Below are 21140 nucleotides of genomic sequence, written 5' to 3'. Positions count from 1 at the left end.
ATTAAAATTAGCAACATATTTTAAGGTGCATAAGACACATCAAATTTTGAAGTTAGACACCAGACAACAAAATTCCTACTCTCTCAACAGCCACAGCAAAGTGATAGCAGAAGGATACTTTTTGCCATGCTCTGTCAAGAAACACACCTGATAGAAAAATGTGCATTGCTCTGTGTCTAGTACAAATCCAAATGCTTCCTTCAGGGGCTTTGTGCCCCTTAAAGCTCTTGTGCCAAGGAGAAAGACATAAATATTTCTGTTGGTAGGGGTAACACATTGTAAGAAAGACAAGTAAAACTTTATATTTCTTCACCAAGTAGAGGACATGACCACAGGAATACACACACACACATGCATGCACACAAGTATTTTCTTTTGGAACATTTTTCTGACATTAGTTTAGATATGAAGTTCTGCTTAAGGCAGATAGCAGTAAGTGAAATCTGTTTACTCTCATTAAAGAGATAAGAATTACAATTGCATTTGCAAACAGTGTTGCACCTTAGAAAGGAGCTAAGGAGCTGAGGCTGTGGGATAGTTAAGGACAGATAGATGACTTTAAAGTGGTATGTTCTATGAATGTACAATCAGACTATCACAAGAGATTGTGGGACTTATAGACCAGGGCCTTCCAAAAGTGACCCAGATTGTCAGCAAAACCAAGTAATCCCTTAAATACACCATAAATATTGACTCTGTTTTACAGTTCGTGCAAAGGACACCAGCAATGGAGAAGTTACACACCTCTAAAGATGTATCTCTTCTAACCAGTAAAACCTAAAAGAATTCAAATTAAAATATATTAAAGTAGGAATAGATTATTCTTCAGTTTGTTTTGTGCACTAGATATCACTCTGTATGTTAAAGATCATCTACTTCTTGATACTCTGTTTCATTCTACAATTCCTGCACTTTTATTCAAACACTTTTTATAGTTAGTGCACATTTACTTCAATGATTTTAAGGCTGGAGGCAAGGTGATACCATAAGAAACAGGGGAACACTCAAAACTCCTTTTTTTTCAGAGCTGTTCACATCATGTTGCTCGTAATTATGTACCACAAGAAGACAGAAGCTACAGTGCTGATTTTTAAAACAATGTGCAAGCAGCCAGGCTCAGGCAGGCACCATATTTAGTGCAGCTTTACAGGAGATCAGACAATAATTCTGCCTGGGAAGCAACAATCTTTGGGAAGAGAAAAAGGGACAGTCAGAGCCATCCACCTTTGTGACCAAGTTTTCAAAGTTATGGTTGTTTAACATACAGAAAAGCTAAAGGCTTAACTAAAGACTAAAGACTTAAGACTTAAGCACTTGAAATATTTTTATGCAAATGAACAGTTTGAATAGTCTGTGGAACACGATACATAGAAATACATATTCACAATTCACAAGATACCAGCAGATTTGACTTACCTATTTTGCTATGCAAAGACACGTTTAAGCTTCATGGTGAGCTCTCAAGTGCACAAGCACAAAGGTATGAAAAATGTGGTATTAGCACTGTAAGTTAAATTTTATTTATTGAAACGTTACTAATGTTTTCAAGGGATTTACATGGATCCTGATTCTGAAGTCACATCTTCATGAGCTGTACCTATGAGATCTGCATAGAGGCAAATAGCTGGAGACTAAGGATCCATGGTGCATTCTTAAATCCTATCTCACAGTTGAGACATTCAGTTTTAATGCTAAGATGTGAAAGTAAAAAGTTGGATTACAATTCTTTTTTGTCTAAATCTATCTTCTGACATCATCACTGCAAAAATACTGTTCCAGGATCTGCCTCCCTTTTTTTCACTAAGTACTGCCTTTTCCACAAAAATTAGAATAAACACACTTAATCTGGTATTAGTTAAGGCAACAAGGCATCACTTCTTTTGACAGTGGATATCAGTTTTTCCATTACTACAGTAATATTTTCACATCTGAAGGCCCCTGAGATCTGCTTTGGAAGATAGGATCACCTCAAGAATTTCCTTGTGGATAGACTGGTTTATTGCCACCAAAAGCACACAGCACCAATGCAGACAGCTGAGTGAATGAAGAAGTGGGACTAAGGGCTTCCCCCTCTTCTCAGCCTCAGGAGCAACTCTTGCCCATCAGGCAGAGAGAGGTTGCTGAAGGTGTTACTCCCCAGGCAAAATGAATGGCCACAGACCCCAGCAAGACATGAGGAATACTGGGGGCACTGAATCCACAAGCAAAGGGTGTCTCCACTCAGTGCTGGGATAAAGTAAGTCCTTCTGCTTGTGGCTTCTGTACCTCCCTCCTGATGTCTACCCCAGAGGTTTCCCTGTTTAGACAGAAATACAGACGCTAATTCCCCAATGTGGTCACACCATTGCATGTGGTTCATCTACATTCTTTTTGCATTTTTCATTCAGCAGAACATGTTGGACCCTCCCTCTTATAAAATCTTTCCCAGAAATTTTGGAAATACCTCACATAACATTTTCAGCTTCCATCTCTACAAAGATGCTATCTCTTCTGAGGCTTTTCCACTGGACTCCTAACCCATCAAAAAACTTTACCTCCTCAGTTTATTTTCCTGTCCTGTGACAAAAACAGTGGGTTTTTTCCCCCCCCACTCTATCTGTGTGAGAAGGCTAGCTTCATTGTTGCTCTGTTCCTTAAAGTCAGGGTCATTTTCAGCTCTTTCTTTACTTGCTGTCTGGGTTAACTCTTTCTTTGTAGGCTGTATCACATAATTTTCAGTTGTGCTGTGCAGGAATCATCTGTTTTCCCTGCACCCCGTTCTTGCTAGAGGTGAGACATATCTTTTGAAGCTTATTCTTCCAAAAGCAAGAGGATGCCACTAAGTAAAATGAAATTACTCAGTCAACTTGCAAAGTATTGTAATAGGGAAACCTGCAACAGAGGTATGTTTTGGGTCACCTTTACAACAAATGATGGTACCAAATGTACAGAATGCTTATTGCAAATCTCATCTAAAATTTCTTTGATGAGTAACTGGATGCTTTAGAACATAGCACTCACTGTGATATTTCAGATATGGAAATATAAAAACATGCAATATAGTGAATATACTATGTTTTGCAACCTCTTTACATGGTGCTACACAGAAAAGTTATTCATTAAAATAGAAAAGTTGAGGTAAAGAGCAAAAAGAAACCATGAATGGCTGCAATCATAAAATAACTGAGCTAAAAGTCATTACAAATGTGCTAAGCACACTTATTTTTGTGTTCAAGAGACTAGCATGACAGAGAAAGGAAGAACTGCAAATAAATGCAAAGACTCCAATGACTGCCTCAGACGCACAGATATGCAGAGGTATTTCCAAGCCACAGAAATTTCCCATGTTTAGTTTTATTGGTGTTTTCCCTCTAGGTAAGGTTCTGTGTCAAACTCTGGGAAAAAAAACCACAAATGGTACCTGCTTTTTTATTATTGTTATTATTCTTTCTCATATTTCTCATAGCATTCTTTTGTAAGGATACCTCACTGCTGTGTTTCCTCATCTGAGCAAGCTTTTATTGCTGTTTAACCTTTTTCAGAGAGGTGCAAACTTACACTCAGACCTGCTAGCACAAGTATGCCACTCCAAGGCAGGCATTTTAATAAACAGCTATAAACTGCAAATTTATGTGAGACTAAAACCACCATTTGTGGCTGAGATTAAATTTGTGACTTTTGGGGCAGCTTCTCCTCCAAGGCAGACATGGCATACTGTACAGATAACTAGTGCATCCCAATATGTGGCTGTGATCAAAGGCTTGTAATGTTTATTATATGACCTGTACTTCCTCATATTGTTATCTCTAATAACACACTTCATTTTTTGAGGTAAGGCCATGTCTACCTCAGAAGCCTTTTTTACAGAAGATATGGGACTTAGACTCCCTCCCTCCACCATGGGAATCAGTAAACTGTAACAGAGCTCCAATGATTTTCTGATCATTTCTAATACAGTTGGTCACTAAGAGGTGCCATGTCTCACAACACTTGCAAACACTCTACTTATCATTTCCTGCTGTTCCTGAAAGCATTCAGCTAAGTTAGGCATTGATTCCAACCTGAAAAAAAATGGGATTTGGTCTCTGTCTGGCTCCACAGGTAATTTCTTTTAGATGCTTGGAATAAGAGAATAGAGGGGTTGTTCCTGAGGACCTGGGAATCAATCCTTAGTTGACATCTTCCCTGGTTTGCCTGCTGTTGCCTGCCATCCTTATGATGCTGACAGCATTCAGACACTGCTGAGAGCCTATGAAGCAAATGGAAAGAAAATAAAACCCAGCCCAATGACCATGAATCAATAGCCTTTAGTATAAGGTACGGGCAGTTCATACTGCACTTTCTAAACTGCATATAGAAGTCACTTATGCACTATTGTGCTAAATTTGTAGCGTTATGCAATTACCAAGCTATTTTGCAAGGCCATACCTGAGCCAAAAGGCAAGGACAGCAAACCACACCGTTCACAAATAAACTGGTGCTGTTTCTTGCAGTGATTGTAGGTTCTGAGCAGCAAAAGTAATAGTTTGCTTCTATGTCTTGGATTGTCCACGCATATGGTGATATAAAACTGACTGACTGAGGGGGTTTTTAAGTAATGAGTGCTATGTGGGAAGAATGAGAAAACAACACTATTGAAACAAAATATTTCTGTCCATTAACTTAAAAAATCCTTTCTTACTGAGCTGTTTCAAATTTCTCATTTCTAATTCAACTCAGAATAAAGCTCAGAAGTAAAAATATCTTATTGTGTATGCAACAGAATTTTCTTATTCTTAACAGCTGTAATCCCAGTGCAAAAGTTTTTTAACTGTTTGTAAACTTAAAAGAAGTTTACACCCCAGGCATCCACATATCATTTTCCTTAGTTAAGAAAAGCAGAAGATACTGCTTAAGAGACTCACATTTTCCATCCTGTTCTGTGGAAGAATAGGGGAAAGATCTTTGGCTGTGAGATTACAGTTTCCAGGCCAGAGTAATTTGTATGATCTTTGAAACTTTTAGATAGGTTTGAAGTGTGACTACCATTACTTCAGATTTTACGTTTGCACTCACACCACATTGTTCATTGCTGAAACTATATATAACAATATAAAATTAAGAAACTAGAAATTAGCTGTTGATTTTTAGTTGTGGCTGATAGAGATATTGATGTTTTAGAGAAATTAATTAAATATAGTATGTATTCCACAGAAATATTGTCAGCACATAAACCCACAAAACAACCTAAGATACAACATTACTCTTCCTGCTGCAAAACTCCTTAGGTTATTTCTGACAAAGACTCATCACAGATTTCATCCCAGATTTAAGCTGTTTCGTAAGAGTTTAAGGAAACATGTTGTATCAGTTCTCTAGAGACACATAAAATTCCTTTTCACGCTGAGTTAGTTTGAAGCAAAAAACACCTCTGCCTCAGAAGCAAGTCTTGAAACAAGCATCTTTTTCTGGTGTGAACTCAACATGGTTTTACTTGTTGCTCTTTTATTCTGTATTATGAGAACTTTTGACACAAATTAAAGAAAAATCGTCTGCTGTTGTTTGGCAAGCTACAGAGATCATTAAGTCATGGTTACTAGCATCTTTTCATAAACTTCTAAGCAGTTTATGCCAGTGAAACTGTGGGTTTGTGCCCTTGAAACTGGTAAGTGGGACAGTAGGGGTGGTGAGAGGTAGGCATCAGTCAAGTCAGTGGAAGGAGACAGAAATGTTCAGTGGATAAAATCGGAGTACAGGGAGGAGGAATGCAGCTGGCTGTTTTGAGGAGAGTGGGCATAATAATGGAGCATGGAAGGTCGTTGTTTGAGCTTGTTCCTTCAAAAGCCTTTTCAGGAGTGAGAACTGAGACGGCTGTTCCAAGCGGGTTGCCGATTGGATAACATGGATAAAAGAATTGACCTTACTAAGAGCAAAAGAGACACTGGGGGTGGGGGTTGGGGGTGGGTGGGTGGAAATTCTTCTAGTGAAGGAGAGAGTGTCAAAAGTGACAGCTGAAAGGGAAAGAGTTCACAGAGGCAATTGGCAGGAAAGGAAGACCCAGCAACTGCAGCTTAACAATAGAGTGATGGTGGGGGTGGAAACTGCATAAGGGATGTGAGGAATCATGGAAAATGAGATGTGGGAGACTGGGCAGGCGAGTAAAAAACGAGCTGCAGAGTTTGAAAGCGAATGAGTTAAGAGGAAAAAAGATCTGAATACAGTCTTATCAAAGAGACTGGCCATCAACTAAAATTCTATGGTAGCTCAGCCAAGCCAGTGAGAAAACTTAGGATGGTAGAATAAATTTGTATACTTATGGCCCACAAGATATAATGCGTTTCATTGGAAGTTCATCATTGCTGTTTATGAAAATATAATTAATGCTTTTAGCCCTGAATCTTACACAGTTGAAGGTGCTTTGTTCCTTGGACAAAAGAATACACAAAAGAAGCACAATGTGGTGTATGGAGAGGTAATCTCAACCCCATAAAGCAATCCTAATCCCAAATAAAATCAATGGGAAGGGCAGGACACACCCTTTCTCTACTAAGCATCAAGCACTGAACTAACCTCTTGCGTAATTAATTCAGTGAGACATTAATTGCCTGACCTAGCACAATGTGAGCAGCCTCTGTGAATGCCCAGGTTTTCTTGCAGTGCTGAAGCCGATGGCTGTTTCTTACAGCAGGAGCCGGTACCAGAGGTGGGCTGCAGTTCACAGGGACTTCACCAGCCCCTGGATCAGGCCCCCAGCTCCAGCATCAAAATACTAAGCTCAGAGGGACAGTACAGATGGGGGAACGATTATGATGTCCCAATGAGATAGGAAATTTGTATAGAAGAAAAGGGGAAAAGAGTATGAGAAGAGCAAAAACTGCTCTCCAGTTTTTTTAGGTCTGTTTTTCTTCAAATCTCAGCTAAAAGCCAGTTTTTTTCCTTCTCATTTTCTCTATGTGTCAAATTCATTCAGGTGAGGTTTTTTTCCTTTTTCTATGTAGGTACAACAGTCTTTGCATTAAGTAATTTCCTGAATACAGTCTGAATACTTTTACAAACTTACACATTTTTTCATCTGAATGAATTCCATTTGATAAGGTTAATTAGAATTAGCATACTTCTGTAATATATTTACATTGAATGTATATATTTCATACAGAATTTAAAAGATTTCAAATACAAATCTTTTCTTCAATATGTTAAGTATTTTTTATAAGATGACCAATTTTTAAGTTCTTTCCACTACTTCTCATAGTAGTATTCACAACTGAGATGACTCAGAGAAATGGGGTTTATGCTGAGCTAACTTTCTGAAGCCAATGCATTGCTCCAGGATGAGTGTTACTGTTACTGTGCAACTGATTTCTTCCTGTTATAATATAATTACAGTTAGACCTACCCAGGAAATATCTATATGCATAATTTATACAATTACTTGCAATAAGATGACTCAGGTTAGTATTGGTAAGTATATACACATTCACCAGGAGATTTGGTGACTTTGAACATGAAGCTGAATTCTCCAAAAGTCTTCAAAAACATCTAAAACCAACATGTCATAGCGAAATGATGACTGATTTTTCACTAAAACAGGAATTTTCCCTCATTCTGTTTTGCTACTGGGGATGATAAGCATAGTAATAGAATATGCCATGACAGACAAAGCTTTTTTGTGCTGATTCACAAATATCATTAATGGCAGCTTCTTCCTCAGAGAATTCCCTCCCTAGGTTTACAATGACTGGGCATATAAAGATTCAGTCTTATTTTTAATTGTCTTAAAGGAAAGATTAAACAGATGCTTGCAAGAAGCATGTCAAACCCATTAGCCATTTTATACATCATTTGCACAGAAAGAACTTTAGACTATGCAAAAAATCAATGACTATATCCAGTACTGCTGTATGTGAATAAAAATAGTATGCCACATGAGATGCAGTTATCCCAATTTTAATTATTTGATGATGAAAGATCATATAATGTGGGTTAATTGCATATGATCACAAAACAAATTCAATTTTTCATACTTTGTCAGAAAGCCCAGTCCCACATTTAGTGACCATTCTGTAAGTCAAGAAAAACATTTTGGAGTACTCGGAACTGACAGGAAAGAGGTCACCAACCCAATGCCTTTCCTGACACCCTGTTGCAATCAAGCAGCACTGAGGAGGAACTGGCACAGACTAAATGCTGAGGAAACAACCTGTCATGTACAGTCAGGGAGTGTGACTTCAGAAAAGGACTTAGAATGAGAAAACTTTTCAGTTAACTTGAGGCTGGGATATCACTTCTGTGAATAGCAAAAGGGCATTGTTAAAATGTTGATAGATATGGCAGAAAGAAATCATGGAAACCAAACTATTCCATAAGAAAGCATTTTGGAAGAATATCAGTAGATAAAATTAAAGCAAAACATTTCGTTCTGGTGATTACTGAACTCTACCAACTTAAGCTGCTGTGATGCTTCTCCTCTGCTTACTTTTCTTCCATGAAGACTTATGGTCTTTTTCTCTACTGGCTGTTGACAATTTCAGAATTGCCTTCAAAAGTTTCAGTCAAAGCTTTTATTAATCTAAATTTCATATATCTACGGAAAATTAGGCTTTGTCACTGAACAATGTCTTTTAGGGAGTAGGAGGAGATAGAGTTTAAAGGACTGTTTATCATGTGTTTGCTAATGCAGGCTTCCTTAACCTTTAGAAAATTCTTGTGTTGGCCAGCATCAGAGACAAAAACCCCTGTCAAATGGGCAATGCATATTGTTTCCTATATTACCAAAAATTTTCTAAGTTATGTCAACAAATTAACATCAGAATTGGACTAACATCTCTATAAATAAACTTGATGAACACAGTGCTTGTCATAGTGTAAATAGAGTGTCTTCACAGATGTGTAGCTTAAGTGATAAATCATATCAAGTAAATGGTGAAAGTGCTTTAGCAATATTTGTTATATGAAGTATATACCATTATTCTAGTCTCTCCTTTTGTCTCAGCTGTTGTGGAGCCTCTCTGACAGGTGACTGACTTTCCCTAGAGCTGTTTGCTTTTAAATTATGAATTCAAAATGAAGCTAGAACAGAGAAAAATTTATAAAGGGTTTTGAAAATGGTAGCTCCTAAAAATATCCAGTAAGAATCTGTCAGATACTTTAAGGAACAGAAAATGGCTACACCCATTTCCTTTAGATCTTAATGGATCTTTAAAGAATTGAGTTTATTTGTCAACACAGCAATTTATAAATGGTATTTAATAGTAAGTGTGGAAAGCAATTTTCCAATTCATGGTTCACACTGGAAATCTAAGAATTATGCTCAACCAGTCAGCAAGCAAAGAAACAAAAATATACTAGGTGACACATTTTCAAGATGAACAGCACAAATTTTAAATAATGAATGATTGCAATAAACTTTTAACAGACAATCTTTTCAACAGACCAAAATTTGCTCAGAGAAATAATACAGTGAATAATGAATACAGGGGAGAAAATAATGGCCTATATATGGACAAACCTTGCACAGAAAAAGAGATAAAATATGATAAATAAATAAACTATTTGCTATGAATAATTTACCTGTGTTCCTGCTTATAGAAAAGGACATATTTTCCTCTCAGTTCTCCCACTGTAAGTCTTGAGTTACTTTTTTGATTAATCCATTCCATTTCACAAGTATACCCAGACTGAGACTTCTGACTTACCTGGCACCAGTGTCCCTGAGAGACCAGTGTCCTGAACAAGCCAACACCAGTTTAAATTGGCTGAAATCTTGGATTATATTTCTCTCTCACTGTCTATACTGGTGTTCTGATTTGGCCCCACTAATGTTAATGAATTAAACCTTGCTTTCCCTGTAAAGTACAAAATTATTCATATATTCATAGATCTGAAGGTTGGAAAAATCTATTGATCACCCAGTAGGCTCTCCTGTATGAAAAGGACCAGAAGATTTGCCAGTTACTCCTCCAGGGAGTTCGGGGGCTCATAAAATCACAGATATGTCTTTTGTATTTTAATACCATGCTTAAAGGCAAAAAAAAAAAAAAAAAAAAAAAAAAAAAGGGGGAAAAAAGGGGGGGGAGGGAAGGCAAGGAAAGGCAAAGGCAAAGGAAAGGGGAAAAAAAAGGAAAAAGAAAGGAAAAATCCTTAGAGTTGAAGTAGTTTCTCTAAGTCCCACAGTTTACCATAGAGCAGAACTGAGAATATCTTTGATTTTTTGCTGTAGTCATTAAACTACAGCATCTTCTTGATCATTAGAAAGTCATTAAACTTCACCAGATTTCCCAAAATCAGAGGACTGTATGCCCTTCATACTGAAGGAAGCAAATTTAATTGAGGCTTGTGGCCCAGAAAGCATATAGGTTCCAAAAGGCAATTTCATGTTTAACACTGCTGAAGCCTTTTTGTTTCAAGCTATGGAGAGTCACTTCAGCTGTTAACATCCCTACCTTGCAATTACCTGAAAAACTGGGTAAGATGAAAAAGACTTTCAAATCTGTGAGTTTGGGTTCAGAAAAGGTTGGGGCTTAGGAAAAGGAGAAAACACAAGTAAAGCTAGAAAAGGTGTATTCATTTCACGTAAACTTCCTGAAAACTCTATTGTATGATTTTAACTTCTTGCTACATTGTAATACCGTTGTATAATGTGATAATCATGCATGCGAGACTCAGAGAATAGTTGCATTGTCAGTGAAGGGTGTTTAAAGACCTAGTGTGCAGTGCTATAAAGGTTTATGTTGTGAAAGTATTTATATATTAATAATACTTCAATTGTACGGTATCTACCATGTGAACAGTGCTATTATAAAATGATGGATTTTCTAGCATCTCACTAAAAGAGAAACTCAGTGCTGACCCAAGGGGACAGATGAAAAAAACAAGTACAATATCTGTCACTTTCCAGTCTTCTCTGTTTTCACATCAAAAGATATGATCATGACTCTTTCCTCCACTGCACACACCCAGAAAAAACATCATCATACACATGCATTCCAGTGATTTAGCTCTAAACCAGCCTGACTTCTGTAAATCGCCTATTTTTTTATGTATTGTTAGTGTCAAACCAAATATGCTCCCTGAGAAGTCTGGCTTTAGAAAGCCAAGTTATTTTATGCACGCAAAATTTGCTTTGGAAAAATATTAACATTTCATGATACAGTGCTAATTTAAACAAAGACATTCATCTTGTTCTGCTCTTGCATTTACTAGCCATTTATGTGTCATACTGACCACTTGCTCCATGTGAGGATTGGCTCATGTTTATGCCTTGCATGCAGCAGACAGATTCCAAGTCCAGAAACTATACAGTCTAACTGGATGAAATGTGGTAGATAAGAAAATATTAACACATATTTAACGTAGACTTATAGTGAGGCTTATGTTGTCTTTTTTTCAATGAGACCTTTGTGAACGTCTCTAGTACTCTACCTCTTTCAAAAATAGCGAGTGCACTGTGCACTGTGCTGCTGGCTAATCTTAGCCAGCTTGGGGAGTTTTTATTATCCAGGAAAGATATATATTCTTAGAATTTACTAACTTTGGAAGCAGCTCGCTGTCTACTTTTCAGAATGAACCTGAAGGCATTGTCTAGGCTTTTCCAGCCTTATTCATTTTACATAATACTTTAATCTGAAATGATTCCATTATAGCCAGAACATAGTAATAAGTAAAGGTGGCAAAAGGAGATCCTGCATTAAAGGGTTCTTACAGTTCTGGGATGTCTGACTGTACAGCAGGCAAGAACACAGAGATAAGGATTTGTCAAGAAAATGTATAATGCGATACCAAAACACATTTAACATCACTCATTCTGAATCATTTTACTCGATGGATATCTTAGTATACTGAACCATCACTTACTCATTTCGCTGTCTGGTGGAAATGGTAAGTGGTAAAACCATTACCCAAGAAATCCTCATATATCTCATACCCAGCACGTTCATCTAAGATATTTGCATAATTTGCAGACCATACAGCATAACTCTCTCCTGTAAATTATTAAAAGAGCAGACTTTTTTTGCTCCATTCTGGCAAAACTTTTGATCATCCTAGTGAAAGTGTTATCCTCACTTTAGGTTGAACGTGAGGTGACAAGTATATGAAAGTAAAAGCTAATTGATTTATTTCCAATATATTTATACCTTATTTAGAGAAGTAAGATGCAGACATTTATGCAGAAGTTTATCTGCATAATTGGAAATCATTCTAGGTGAAGACTTTAAATCTTTTTCATAAATGTAATGTTCAGGAGATAATGTCTTATTTCCACTTCATCTTGTGTAATTCATGTTGGGTATGTTACAGAATATCTGTATAGCTCAGCACCTGAGATAGCCTTGCCCATCTTATTTTATGGAGAGCACAGGTCTCTCCAATATAATCATTTTATTCTTGAATATCTTTCCCCATAGTAATCTGTCATTATTACTGCCAGGTTGATGTTGAAAATATCAGCAAAGTCCCTGCATGCTATTATTGTCACAGAAGCTCCATGGGTTGCTCATTTGCAAAGCCCACATAACGTTATGATGATTTTCTTCCCCTCTGATGAAACTACCCTGACGTGACAAATGGTTTCAACAGTGCTAGTACTGATATTCTCTTTGCATAATGGAGATAAAAACGATCTACTGTTTTCTGTCATTAACATTTCTGGGATTAATTTTGCTTCTCTGGACAATTTTTTGGGGTTTTTTTGTGTTCACAAACATGTAGTGTCCTTTTCAAAATAGGGTTTCCTTCTCTCTTTCTGCTTTTATTCTTGGTGCATATTGATAAAAACATGGCTATAAATTAAAAGTTAAGTTAATCACCATTGTAGATAGGCCCATCATTACATTTTACATGCCAAACTGGGAATGAAAATATCAGGCTGCCATGAAAGATATTTTTCTCAGACCCCCAGCTATTTCAGGGAGGCATTCTGTTTTGAATAGTTTTGTCCTTCTTATGAAAAAGAAAACATTTCATGTGGACAGACATGCAATCTTTCCAGTGTGGAAATAGTGGACTTTTTTTTCCATAGATAGACTAAAACCAACCAAATCATGCAGGTATTTTCATTGTTACTTGCCCAGTGTTCCTATTACACTGTTTGTAATGTTTCTCCCTTAGGAATGTCTCATTTAAAATGGGTAGTAAAGGCTCCTTCCCAGTGTGTAGAAGAGTTTTCACACTGCTTATATATTCTTGTTTAACATCTTTTTAGTATAAAATTACTCTATTCCCTTAATACAATTTTTATAGTCTGTTCCTATTCTGCAACGTTCCTCCAGATTGCACACATTTAGTACTCTTAATTTTATCTTCATATTAATCCATTCTTCACCTTCAGAAGTGGTTTGGTAAAGCAAATACAAGAAGTAAAATGCCCAGTACATTTTTTTTTCTCATTCTTGTTGTTTTGCCCAGATTTTTCAGGACTGAGCAGCATTTGGAAGGTTCTGTGAAAAACTGTTGAGCAAACAAGTGTTTTTAACTTCTGTTTTCATTCTTACGGTCTTTGCTTTTTCATTTGTGTTAAAATTTAATGATAATTTCCAAATTGTTAGACACATACACAACTTTGTCCCTCTAAAGACAAAACTGATCCTAAATGTGAGAGCAGACTATACTGTTGAAATGCTTTTTCCTGAGTTGGTCAGGACTCCTTAACACGCTGAGTGATGTTTCACATCCTGGAGTCAGGAACAACTCAGTCTGGTGGGGTTATCTTGATATATATTTGAGTTACTGAAAAGATTCTTTCCCACACTAAAAGAAAATAGAAAGGTACGTAGGTAGTAGTCTGAATGTAGATTTGTGTGTGTGTGTGCACACACGTAGATGTGGGTGGGTGGATGGCTAGATGGCTGTGAGTATGAAAGGACAATACAAAGAGAGCATGAGAGATTGCACATAACCCCCCAATCCAGAGCGCAATGAAGGATGAAACATGAAGGACTTTTTATTACATTTTGTACTTTCTAGTATTACTGTACTGTATGTATTTTACCACTCTGCTTGTTTAGATTTCAAATATAGCTTGTTTACTTTGAATTAAGAGCTTTTTTTTTTTTTTTTTTTTTTTTGCAATTTCTTAATCTGAAAATAGGTCATATACCGAAGTTCATAGTTTATTTTCTTCAAATGGCTTTAAAGGCTTAATATTTATTAGGGCAAACCAGATTACGGAAAAATATTCTTTAAACTGAATTAGCCTAAATGTATCAGATGCGAACTGGTAAGTTCCCAAGAAAGGGAGGGGAAGGTACCAGACTGCATAACAGAGGTTTTCCTTGCTGGTTCTCTGAACAGAGAGGAAACGTACCTGGTAAAAAGATGTGCATATGAGATCTTCCTTCTGTGGTTTAGAAAATGGGTCTTTCCAGGGCTTACCAAGCAACAGATAACAAATGTTTCTGGGGTGGGACCTCTGTAGCCCGTTTCCCTCCCCAGGGAGAGGATAACAGCAAGCAGGAGTCAAGCCAGTGGCAGCACCATCAGTATGGAACAGAAAACTCTGTAGAATAAAGTGAGAGAAAGCAAGGCCAAATTAATCATGGTGGGCAGTGAGAAAACAAAACTGGAGGTGAAAGACAGATACAAAATGGAAGAAAACCTAGTTTTCAGTCATTTAGTGGCTTTAACATTTTACTATGGTAGTTGTTGCACAATACCCTTAAGCAGCTTGTAATAACAAGCAACCTTTCCCATCCCTCCTACCACAAACACAACTCTCCCTTTTCCCAGTCTTTTTTGGTCTGATCCATTTAATTAATAATTTTGAGACAGATCTGTCCATCAGTAAGTGGTTGTAGAAGTCGTGACGTGGCAGCAGGATGTTGTGAGTGAGGGATATTGCAGTATACATAGCAAAAGATAACATAAAATTAACAACCTTACCTTTTTTTTATGTTTTATTGTATAAATATCCTTCTAGTTCCAAAATTGTCAGTGTTCTGTGCACAGCTCCATCACTTTTATGTCTTAACATTCTTTACATGAGAACTAAAAGGTAGTCTAGAAGTGATGAAAATAAACTAGCTATTGTTCAAACTAAACAAATTAATCTCACAACAACATAAACTTCCTTCATCAATAATTTTGTATCCTGCCACTGGGCAATTTGTTGCGTTTCAGTACAGTTTGTGTGAATCAATGTATTTAACCGTCAGCAAAGTGGCTAACTCCCATTTCACTAAAAATGAGTTTAATTTTCTTCTTGGCTAATTTTTTTTAGCAAAGAAGATTTTGCATGTGAATAGAGACTCTACTTGTTTGGACCAGAATTCTTCTGAGTTTATATTAGACAGATAAATTTACAGAATCACCAGAAGAATAAAAATAGCATGGAATGTTGCATAACAGTAGTTGCAGAACATAAAAAGAATACGCTTTAAATCTGGGGAAAAAAATAGGCTATTCAAATCAATTTGATTTGCATTTAGATATAATCAGTTTCAAGCATGAAATGTTACTTAATCAGGTAATGGCTTCATTAACAGCAGTTAATCACATACTACCTTCAACTCATTTTCAGAGCTTGGAATTAGTTATTCAAATGATAGCAATTAAAATATCTCAGTCAAGGGCTCGATTCATTTGAGAAAAGTACTATGCAAACTCACCACAAATTTATTGATCATTTATAAGACCCAGAATGTGAGCTGAATATCTACTTCTAAAAGAAAAAATGTGGTATTAGCTAGATAAATACAGTATTCTGTATGTAGAATAATTTCAGACATAAAGGAAATATTGGGGGGGGGGGGGGTATTTATAGGAAGCTTAAGTCTGCAATTTTTCTATCCCTTTATTCATGTGGGAAATTAGAATTTCCAGTCTATGAATCCAGAGCGTGTATTGGAGCTACCTCTAGCAAATTTCTTATAGTTCTTAGAAAACAGTGATTCTTGAAAACAGATTTGAAAATAATTCAAAATTTCACAAAACCCAACAAAAAACTCTCCTGTCAGCTGTCCTTTGTTCTGAGTCCTGGATGCAGTGGAATAAGTCATCTATTTGCTATTAGACACAGCATAATTAAACAGAGAAAGTGAATGAAGAAAAGCTGTGATTTCCTTAAGTGTTTTATGATTTATGGATATTGTAATTTCGAGTACTTGGTATAATATTATATTTTAATATCTGTATCTTCAGAATTTTTCTGATAATTGAGCGCTGTGATGGAAAAAAAAATTGTTAGTTCTGTGCACTGAGGGTTTCAAGGGTGAACAAGTGAGTTGTACCATGTTGTCACGTACGACTAAGACAGTTTCACTGGTTGTGTGCAATGCATAGTCTTCTGTTGTGCGAACGGCAACTCATATATGCTCATATTTTGTTGTGGTAGCTTAGATCTCTAAATTATGCTAACTGACAACCATTTTTTTATTTCTCAAGGACAAAACCAAAAAGAAAAAATAGTATGCTCACAGGTCTCAGGCACACAGTGAGGAATTCAGTACCAGAAACACAGTGGACTAGTTTTATTTCAAATTTATTCATAGCATACCAAGAGCTGCTTAAAATATTGTTGTTATACAATAAGTATTTCTTATAGAAAAAGACTAGTGTATGTCTCTGAAAATCACCTGAAACCACCCATATCTGCCTTTCCAGGTTTTACATAAACAGATCAACTTCTTAAAATGCCCTGAACTTTCACCAATCTCCAGCACAGAATTAAAAAAGCAGTAAGGGAAGAAAAGGATGTAGAGCTCATACCTAATACATGGTGAGCATTTCCATGCCTCCTTACTTTCCACAGCAAATGCAACCCAGCTGGCACATGCTATGCAGAGTTTCTCTTCCCAAAAAGGTAAGGATGTTAAGCATGTATTTGTCTGATCCCAAAGATCCCAGGGAGTGCCACTGTAAACGTGGTCCTTCTCTGTTCATCCCACAGTTTATGCAGAAACTTGAGTAAAAGGGATTGCTAAGAACCTTTCTAACGGCTAACATAAAGTATAATTAAACTGACATACATCTCCAAATTAAAGAAAACCATGTAAAAAGGAAACTGCCATCGCATTTGCACTGGCCTATGGTGCTTTCTTAGGTTTGAACTTGATGTTCAGTCTCTTCACTGCTCCTTACCAGTGGCTTTTGTATCAACAGAAGAAAATTACAGTTGATTTTAAAAAAGAAGCCATGACTGCTTTCCTCATTAGCATAATGAGCAGCTGTTTCATAATTAATACACTGCTTAAGTGCTGTTAGTGAAACCATGCAGTGCTCATGTTCAGTGAAACATGAAAGCACAAAGAAATCAGGAAACAATCCCATTTGCTGTCCTTCCACAGACCCTCACTTTTCCTAATATGTGTATGTGAGCTGGGCACCTGCCTGAGATGAAGGGCCACAATGTGCTTGCTCTCAAAAATTCCAGGGACATAAATTTTTCACTGAGTATTCCTCAGTTACATCCTAGAATCATTTATGAGAGGCAAATAGTGACACGAGCATTTCTCTGCCACTGGACCGAGTTGCACAGGCTGTGCTCTGGCCTGCCTGGGTCAAGATGTCAGTCAAGCAATCTATGGTGTTGTGTGAGCCCCACGTGCCCAGCTGATAATGCAATCTTGCTCAAGCATTTGAGCCATTTTGAACAACGCCATATCAATCCTCGCTAACGTAACTAAAGGCAAACAAAAACTCAGAAGCAGGTGGAACCTGTTGGCTTCCTAAGAAACCCAGCTGAAGTACAGAAGGGTGCTTCTTTTTCTTTCTTGCATCCACTTTTCCCTTTCCCTGTCCTTTTATATCTCTGGTTAGCAGATTCATAAATACCTCTTTTAATACACATTAAAAGAAATGCTGCCCACAAAAAAGCCTGAGACGGATCTGAACCCAGTCAGCGCCACTTCAGGAATGGCTTCTTAGGGCTTGGATTAGATGGGTTTTTTTATGATATAAGAAGAGTCCTAAGCACAGAGCTTTCTCTTTGTAGATTTTGGGCTCCTAGCTTACTTTAAGGAGTTTTATTCTCTTGTAAATAAAGAGATACAACCTGAGTTTGTCTTGTTAGCCTAAGAAATACTTTCATCTGCAGTCTAAGGAAAGGTTTAGAAATTAATTTGGTCATGGCAGGAATTTCCAGATCTGTAAAAACTTTCCTTTCAGCACTGTGGGCCAAACATTAGAAGTATCCAGGTGAATAATTAGATGGATATCTGGATTTTCAGCCAGGAATAGTCATAACTTTTAGATACTCCTGAAAAATACGGATCTGAATTTTTAGCTGTCAGTTGTCTGAACACTTTTTGAGAACCTAGCGCTGACAGAGAGCTTTAGAACACAAACCATTTTTCAGGAAGCTGAAGAACTTTTGTTCTTTATTTAACTGTTGAAAGAACTCAAACCTAAGGAAGCCACAACACTCTTGGATTTCATAACATGGTGAATTAATAAGCACTTTGAATTGTCTTAATCACTTAAAGTAGATGTACCAAGATCTTATTGTAGTCTGGTTTTTTAATATTTCTTATTACAGCATTATTCAGACATCAAAAAAAATCTCATTTTAATACATGTATAAGAATTACCACAAATTGCTATAATTACCATACTTTTGTATTACAATATTCAAAATATGAAGTAAAGACAAAAAACTGTAAAAGCAAAAGAGGAATATGTCTTGCTCGTGTTTCTGTAACATATTAATTACCTGTAAAGCTTTGAAAAATTACAATTAAGCTGGCTTGAGAAATTCCAGATTTAGGTTCTGTCTGATATAACTGTGTGAGAATTGCCATGTGAGTGGCCATTATAAATCTGAGTCCTTCCTTTAAACAAGATAAAGGTGTAAGAGAATCCACTGTTCTTGTAAGCCACAGAAAAAGACTATAGGCACTTGGTTTTCCTCCTATACATCACTTGTCCTTGCACATTATCTCCCAGTAACAGCTGGTGGCAGAGACATTCTGCCTCTAGGAAAGTTCTCTTTTCTGCCTTCCATCTGTTTCAGTCCATTTAGCTCAGAGATAAAACTCTGTTTTGGTTGGTCTGTTCACAACATCTTGTCCAGATCATAATTTAAATCCCTTCTGTTTGGGATACAGATCATGTATTTTTTAATTTCTTTAGAAATAGCTGAAAAGGATGCTTCCTGTAATTCTGGAGTTCCACACAACAGAGGTTTTCAGGTCACTGTCTTCAGGGGGTGGGGGCAGGGATCAAGAAACATGTTATTTCTCTTTTGGTATCACTCCTTGTGTTAAAGACGTATTTCCAGACACACAAATTGTCTGTTAAATGACTCCGCTTCCCATACAGCAAGTATTCTTTTTAATTGAGCTCCAGGTCAAAAACTGTATGTGCCATCAAAAAGCACCTCCTTCTCATATCCTTGTAATGTCCAAACCTCCTTCAGTCTTTTCCTGTGCACCTTAATAGTGGTGATCTAGCTGTGGCCAACTGCAATCTACAATTGTTGCATTTCTGAAGATTAAATTCATTTACCCCCTCTCTTATTTTTAGTTCCCTGCATTTTGAACATTTTTGAGAGGTTTAAATATCACTTTGGTTCTACTAAATATCACACAAACATGCTTTTTTGGGATGATTTCTCTGAAACTGTAGTATTGACTTTTTCTCTGTATTCAATATTAGATACACCTTGTTTGCTTTGTTAACGCTAGCATAAAAAATCAATACTCATATTGATGTTGCTAAGGTCCCAAGTGTTTTTAAGAAAATGCATATTTAGTGAATTGTGTACTTTATACCTTAGACAAATCTTGTGAACATCTGAAGTCAGTCCAACCATGATTTAGGTTTCGTTTATTTCTTTTACACTCTTTCTGAGGGTTTTTTGATGGCTTTGTTTTTTGCATGTACAGAAAGGTCTACTGGATTCCCAGAAAGCCAGGGGGCAAGACTACATAAGTTATTATATTACTTACAAATTGTGAAAGCATAATACAAGTGGGGGTACATGGAAAATTGAAAAGCATTTACAATTTGCAGAATGTTTCTTCTGGCGTATTTCCCTGTGCCTTGATATTTTGGAGGTGGTTATTCTTTTCAACAAATGGAAAATATTTCCCTCAAGTAGTTTCTCCTCTAAGTAGTTTTTGACTCTTTAAATGTAAGATTACCACTGTTCCTACTGGTATTGAGCAATAACAATTCTTAACTTCATTGGAAGTAGGACGAGATACTAAACAAAGATAGTTTTGTTCACAGCTATCAGTTTTTCAGAAAGCTGAAAATGAATAAAATCCGTCTCCTAAAAGCCAATAAAAGTTGCTAATACATCACCTACAATAAATGTCATAATTTCCAAATTCTAGCTTTGGAAATTGAGTGTGCTTTCTGAATGTATCATTAAATGACAGAAGCTGTTATTTGTCTCACCATCCTGGGCAGGATAGATTATAGATGACAAAGAATATGAAAGTTTTGCCTCAGAACACATTTATTTATTCAAAACGTTGTTCTCTGGGGGTGGCCTTGTGAAAGCAGTCTCATTTTTTTTAACAACCTAGTGGGACACTGCTCACACAGCGCTACTCAGACGTGCTCAGTGCACTCAGAAACAGTGAATCCTCAGTGCCTGGGAACAAAGACAGGCATTTCCAGGCATACTTTTAAAATTATTTTATTCTGACAAGCTAATGGGTGAAACATTTCTTAAATCTAAACACTAGGAGCATTAAAGATCAGCAGTGATTTCCCCATTTAACTGATAGCATCTGTAGTCTGGATGTTTACCTTAGAGCCCAACAAGCAGAGAATATTAGTGAATGGAAAGAGTATATTTACTTCACAAGACTTTGAAGCCACTTCCTCCTTTGTGTTAGCACAGTGAGGTACAGCATCTGAGCCTGCATTAAAAACACAGCTGCAGCTGAAAAGCTGCACAGCCTGCCCTTCCCACCGCTGCTGCAATGTCTTCCATGTCTAAACAGTGCAACACAACAAGATTAGATGCTTTCCTGGAACATCTTCCTAGAAAACATGTTTTATCCAAGATATACTTCAGCCAAGTCCAGGCTACGGATGTCCAACGGAGGAATAACAAAGTGTGACTTAAGGGCCCGTGATATGCAATAACTCATAAGAGATAGCCTTGAGCAGCAGGAACCTGTGAAGATAATTTGTCTGCTCATGTCAGGCTTCAAATACTTTTCAGTTGCTGAACAGGATTCTGTTCTTCAGAAAGTTATGACCTGTTTCATACAACTTTTTACTCCTGTAGAAAT

Source organism: Falco punctatus (genome assembly GCF_963210335.1).
Source record: "Falco punctatus genome assembly, chromosome: 1".
Classification (NCBI taxonomy): domain Eukaryota; kingdom Metazoa; phylum Chordata; class Aves; order Falconiformes; family Falconidae; genus Falco; species Falco punctatus.
This window is presented reverse-complemented; position numbering follows the sequence as displayed.